This window comes from Belonocnema kinseyi, chromosome 2 (genome assembly GCF_010883055.1).
Source record: "Belonocnema kinseyi isolate 2016_QV_RU_SX_M_011 chromosome 2, B_treatae_v1, whole genome shotgun sequence".
In the NCBI taxonomy this organism is placed as follows: domain Eukaryota; kingdom Metazoa; phylum Arthropoda; class Insecta; order Hymenoptera; family Cynipidae; genus Belonocnema; species Belonocnema kinseyi.
In genome coordinates, this window is record NC_046658.1 from 112,059,439 (window position 1) to 112,066,672 (window position 7,234).

Here is a 7,234-nt window from a genome sequence, read left to right on the forward strand (position 1 = left end):
CAAAAAAATGAATTTCGAAACAAGGAAATTAATTTCTATAAAAAAAATACAACAAATTTTCAAAAATATGTCTCTTATTTATAAATTAGATGTTTGATTGATAATTTAATTATTTCTTTCAAAAGTTATTTTTTCGTCGATAATTTACCTATTAAGCTGGAAATTTGCCTTTTTGAATAGAGAATTAATCTTTAACTGGAATAGTTGAAATTTTATTTAAAAATAAATATGTGCAACAAAAAAACGAATTTTGAACCAAGAAAATTAATTTCTACCAAAAAAACAACAAATTTTCAATAAAATGTCTCATTTATTTATAAATTAGGCTATTTGATTCATAATTTAATTATTTCGTTCAAAAGTTATTTTTTCGTCGATAATTTAACTATTTTAGTTGGAAATTTGCCCTTTTGAATAGAAAATTAAGTTATTCATTGAAAATTTAACTGCCTTCTAAAAAGTGTATCTTTTTTGGTTTAAAATAAATCTATTTAGTTGTAATATCATCTCTTTTGATTGAAATTCTAACATTTTTGTTGTAAACGCAGCTGTTTGATTAAAAATTCTTTTTTTTTAATTCAGCTACTTTCATTTAAAACTCATCTTTCTTGGCTTAAAACGATCAATTTGTTTTTTCTATAAAAAATACTAGTTTTCAACAAACTACATGAATCTGCAGCGAAATAAATAAAATTTTAACTAAGAAAAACAAATTTCCAAACATATAGTTTAATTTTAAGCAAAAATTAATTTCTATCAGGAAAGACGGATTTTCATCACAAAATTGAATAATTACTGTTTCAGTTCAAAACGAATTTGTCTAAAAAAATTTCAACAAAATAATTCATGTTTCAACTGAAATAGTTACATTTTCAGTAAAAAAAAAAAACAAAGGAATTTTCAAATATTTTATTTTTCACCCAAAGTGATTTTTCAAACAAATTTGGATAATGAAACCAAAAGCAAAAAGAAGTTTTTAACTAAGAAGAAAGAGATAAAAAGCTGCAAACAAACTGTAGAATTTTCAAGAAAAAGGTGAATTTTTAAACAAAGATTATTAATTTTGTACCAAAAAGAACGAATTTTTAACAAAAGACATGAATTTTGTATCAGACACTTGAATTTTCAACTAAAAACGATACATTTTCAACAAAAACTAGAATAGTTAAATTTTCAGTTGAAAAGATTAATTTCATACAAACAAATAAAAAGTTATTTTCAATAAAATATTTTAATAGAGTCATATAAAGTTACTGTTTCAAATGAAGAATCATTGCTATTTAATTTTATATTGCAATTTAAAAAACAATTAAACATGTTCTCGAACAAATTTCCTGATTTAAAAAAAATGCCCTGACAAATAAATTAATTATTTTACATATATTCGTATTTTTAATTAATGATTATCCACTTTTGAAAGATTTCCCCTAGTTTTATTACTGTTTACGTAAAATTCAGTTTTATACTTTTACTGGTCGTGTGTTGTACTAGTTAGTTTGTGGCGAAAAGTATGGCTGTAAAATTAGTTAATTTTGAATAGATGTGTGGTGCTGTGAGTTGCCATTGTTGTCAAATTTAAATGCTTTTGAAAAAAACGTTTAAATTTAATGTCATAGGGTTTAAAAGTTGACGATTGGAAGGATGAATTATGAAATCTTGGAATTGTATCCTATAAAAAGCTATGTCTTCTTGACAATAGATTGAATCTTCACTGTTGAAAGTTTTTTTTTTTTTTGTTAATTATAGAAAGTGTTAAAATTTTAAGGCTTAATTTTACATCTTTTCGACTGCGTTTAAGCGTAAAGATTAAATAATCTTTAGGCAAACTTCCACTGCGAAATGTGTTTCTAAATCTGCAAAACTCGAAAATTTGTTATGTAATTTTGTGCACTAGTATGTGTTTTTGATAAACGAACTTAGGTGTATTTTACAGTTACTTGTAATTTAACTTCGGTTTATTTAGAACTCAATTTTACTAATTGTAAATTCAGTTCTTTGAATCTGATTTTTTTGTTGTGTGAAAACAAATGCCATCGAATATACTTTGAATGGTCCATTTACGACTGATTTAAGAATATTCCTTACAATTATAGTGTCAATTTAAAATAAAAGTCATTGTTGAAAATAAGCATAGCTTTACGTTAGGAAGAAATAGTCGTGAGTTTTGTGCAATGCATAAAAAAAGTGCTAAGTGATTTGCACAGACCTTGAACTTGAAATTCTAGGAAAACTTTTTATTTCTTGACCAAATGTCAACGTATAGAAATATATTATACCCGAGCGAAAACTGAAGAATAGATTTAAATATTTATTGAATTTTAGAAAATACACTTAGCTTCAATTCTTCACCGATAAGAATTTAAAAAGACGTAAATAAGTTTGATAAAAATACATCAAGATGTCAAATAAACCTAGAAAAATGAAAATTATTATATTTTAATTAGCCTGGTCCAATTCACAGGGCCCGGATCGTACGACTTTTTTCTGGAAAAGACGACTAATCATCTTTTTTCCTTTTTTTCAGAAGTTCGCCGTACTTAATTTCAATTTTAATCAAAATTGAACTTTTAAAATTGATATTCAAGACTATCAAAATTGTACTTTTTTAATTTAGAAGATTAAGAATGAAATAATTTTTTATTCAAACTTTATATTTAGAAAATTTTTCATATAATTATACAAAGTTCTTATTTTTTCAAATTACAAATTCAATTATAGTCTACACTCTCTCTCTCTCTCTCTCTCCTATTTTCCTTTTTAATAGACTCTTTGTAATCTTTTGTAATTATTTTTTGAAAATTCAACTATATTGAATATTAAATTTTTCCTTGAAAATTTAATATTTTTGTACAAAAATCCCTTTAAATTAATTTCTGAAGAAAGATTTTGTCGATTACTGTTCAAATAAATTTCTAGGCATATTTTTATCTCTTTTATTTGCAAATTCAACCATTTTGTTAATAATTAAATTATTTTGCTGTAAAGGCATCTTTTTAGTAAAAAAATTCAACTGCATTGTTTTGGATAGAAAATTCGTCCTTATGAATTGAAATTTTTTTTTTAATTCAGCTATTTCTACAAAAATGAATCTTTTTTTGTTTAAAAATTCAACTATTCGTTTGAGGATGGATATCTTTTATTTTTAAATTAGAACATTTGATAATTTAATTTTTTCCAGAAGTCTCTTTTTGATCGAAAATTTGACTTTTTCAAAAGAAAATTCATCTTTTTGAATTAAAAATTCTTCTTTTACGTAGAAAAGTAATCTTTTTATGTAAAAAATTCATCTTTCTTGATTAAAAATCAACTTTTTTGTTGAAAATTTAACTGCCTTCTAAATTTTTTTGTTTTGTTAAAAATTAAGATATTTTTTGCTGAAAGTTTCAACTTGTTGATTGTAAATGCAACTGTTTAGTTAAAAATTTTTGTTGTTGAAAATTTTTGTTGTTGAAAATTCAACTACTTTAATTCAAAAATCATCTTTTTTGGCCGAAAACGACCTACTTTCTAAAATTGAATTTTTCTAAACTGATAAAAATTCATCTGTCTTCTAAAAAGTTCATCTTTTTTGCTTAAAAATTAAATTATTTTGTTAGTAATGCAACTGTTTTTCTTTGAGATTTAATTTCTTCTATTTGTAAATTCGAGCATTTGTTGAACATTTGCCTTTTTCGATAGAAAATTCATCCTTTTGGATTGAAAATTTATCTTTTACAGCCAAATTGCTACCAAATTGTAGATTGCATCTTTTTTGGTTGAAAAGTAACTTTTATCTTAAAAATTGAACTGTCTTCTAAAAATTTTGTCTTAGTTAAAAATTAAGCTATTTTGTTGAAAATTCGTCTTTTTAGTTTCATTATTCTGTGCAAAAGTAATCTTTTTTGCTAAGAAAATCAATTTTATTGATTTGGATAGAAAATTCGTCTTTAAGTATTGAAAATTTTTCTTTTATAATAAAAAAGTCATGTTTTTGTTTTTTTTTAAGATTCGATTTGGCTGCTTTAAAAGTTCTCCACTATTTGGTCGTAGATGCAACTCTTTGGGAGTCTAAAAGTCAACTGCTTTCTAAACCATTCGACTTTTTAACTTGAAAACTCGACTCTTTCGTTACAAATTCGTCTTTTAGTTAAAAATTCAAATTTTTTCTGAAAATGCATCATATTTTTACTTGAAATCTTAGAATTTTAAATCGTTTTGTATTGAATTTACTATTGTATCCATATTAATTTTATTCAAAATAATTTAGTCTCCTATTTTTACCCTATTTTATGTAAAAAATCACCTTATTTCGCCTGTTTCGAGAAAAATTTTCGCTGCGAGTTCTTAATTTAAAAAAATTAATCATTTCATATTCAAAATAAACCAAGTTAGAAGTTTAATAGTTCAGAAAGAAATATTTTAAAACCAGATTCTGCAAACATTCTGATTATGCAAAAAAGATTTGAAAACCAATTATAATTAAGAACTCTATATTCCTAAACAAAATTAGGTTATTTCAGCCATTCAATGTCTGACACAGCTTTTCTTTCATTATCTTTAAAAATTTGGGAGATGGATTTTCAACCAAAATTTAATAAAAAAATTTTTTAACTTTAAAGTTTATTTTTATTCTTCAATAAATATTTCTAAACAAGAAAGTATCTGATACTGCTCCATTTTTTTTATTATCCTCAAACATTAATGAGACTTTTTTGTAGACTTTTGTCTACCATAAAAAACGACTTTTCAAAAAAATTACATAAACTTCAAGCCAAATAGTTATATTTTTATTTAAAAACGATCCATTTTTTAACAAGAAAGTAATAGTTAAATTTTCAGTTAAAAAGCTCAATTTTTAACAACAAAATAAGAATTTTCAATTAAAGAATTTTTTTCATCAGAAATGAGTTATAACAAAAAAATGTTCATAAGGTAATTCAATCACGGACAGTTAAATTTCCAACCAAAAAGATGAATTTTTCACTAAGAAGATTAATTTTCTATAAAAAAGACGAATTTTCATCTAAAATGATGAATTTTCGACCAAAAAGATAAATTTCTAACGAAGATTACTTTTCTACCAAAAAAATACAATTTTTCAACAACACATAAATTTTCCGCCAAATAGTTGTATTTTCAATAAAATATTAATTTTTTCGACCAGAGATTAATTTTTAACAACAAAAATTATTATTTGAATTGTTGAATTTTCATCTAAAAATATCAGTTTTCTACCAAAAAAGGAACAGATCAATTTTCAGTTAAAAATCTCAATTTTTAACAAAAAATAGTCATTTTTTCGACCACAGATGAATTATCAAAGAAAAAAATGGTTAATAAAGTAGTTCAACTTACAACCATGCATGGTTGAATTTTGAACCAAAAAGCTCAATTTTTAACCAGGAAGATTAATATTCTTTTTAAAAATACGAATTTTCAACTTAAATTATGAATCTTCAACCAAAGCGATGAATTTTTAACCAAGAAGACTATTTTTCCAAAAAATACGACTTTTCAAGAAAGAAATGTTTGAATTTTCAAATTAAACAAAATTCTACTAAAAATGGAATAGTTATTTTTTCAACCATAGAGGAATTTTTAACAAAATGATGCATAAATTTTGAACAAAAAATTGTTTTAACATTAAAATTTATTTTGATTATTAAGAAAATTAATGAGAATTATATACATCAACTATATTTCTAAACAAATAAAAGTTATTGCAGTCATTGAGAGTCTGATTCTGCTTTTTTTCATTATATTAAAAAATGTGATCTTACCAAAAAAAAAAACAATTCTTCAATAAAATAATTAATAGTTAAATAATAATTTAATAATATAGTTCAACTTTTAACCAAGTACATTTGAATTATTAACCAAAAAGATCCATATCTAACTGAAAAGATTAATTTCCCACTAAAAAGACCAATTTTTAACCTAAATTACGAATATTCAACGATACAAATGAATTTTTAAACAACAAGATAACTTATCTACAAAAAAAGAAGACTTTTTATAAAAATACGTTAATTTAAAAAAAATATTTGAATTTTCAACCAAAAAATAAAACTTTTAATAACAAATCTTTTAACTTTGAAGTTTATTTTGATAATGCAAAAAATATTTCTAAACAAATAAACGTTATTTCAGCCATTCAATATCTAATACTGCTTGTTTTCTTTATTTTTCCAAATTTAATACGACTTTTTGTAGACTTTTTCTATCGAATAAGACGACTTTTCAACAAATTACATACATTTTAAAACTAAAATTTTAATTTTCATCTTAAAATATAAATCTTTCACGAAACTACTAATAAATAAATTTTCAGTTAAAATCTTAATTTGTAACTAAAAAAATACGTATTTTCAATAAAGTATTTATTTTCTCAACTACAAAAAAAACTTTTTTACTAAAGCAGTTCAAATTTCAACCAAGTATAGTTGATTTATCAACCAAAAGACGAATTTATAACCAAGAAGATCAGTTTTCTGTTAAAAAGATTAATTTTCTATTAAAACGATTAATCTTCTATTTAAAAAAGGCTAATTTTCAACAAAATATATGAATTTTCTACTTAAATGATAATTCTTCAACTAAAACGATTATCTTTTTACCAAGAAGATCACTATTCTACACATAAAAAAACGACTTTTCCACAAATTACATGATTTAAAAACCAAGTAGTTGGATTTTTATCTAAAAAAGTACAATTTTCTACCAAAAGAGGAATAGTTACATTTTCAGTATCGTGACTTTTCAACCAAAACAATAAAAGATTACTTTTCTATTTAAAAAAATTAATGTTGATCTTAAATTATGAATTTTCGACCGAAAAGATAAATTTCTAACGAAGAATATTTCTTTTCTTCTAAAAATACTAATTCAGCAAAATACATCAATTTTTAACTAAATAGTTAAATTTTCAACTAAAAAAGATCAATTTTCTACAAAAAATGGAATAGTTCCATTTTTATAGTTCAATTTTTAATAAAAAAGACGAATTTTCAACAAAATAGTTATTTTTGAACCAGAGATAACTGCTTTTTGGATTATACTTGAAAAGTTAATGCGTTTTTTTTGTAGATTTTTTCTACGAGAAAAAAGATGACTTTTTTTTAACAACTTACATGAATTTTAAATCAAATAGTTGAATTTTCATCTGAAAAAATCCATTTCTAACTAAGAAGTTTAGTTTGCTATTAAAAAAGACGAATTTTCAACAAAATAGATGAACTTCCCACTTAAATTATGA

The 7,234-nt window shown here is 23.0% G+C and overlaps 1 gene; it reads right to left on the bottom strand.

Moving 5' to 3' along the window:
* Window positions 1-4,808: 4,808 nt before the first annotated feature.
* On the bottom strand, window positions 4,809-4,885 carry LOC117168607.
* Window positions 4,886-7,234: the final 2,349 nt, after the last annotated feature.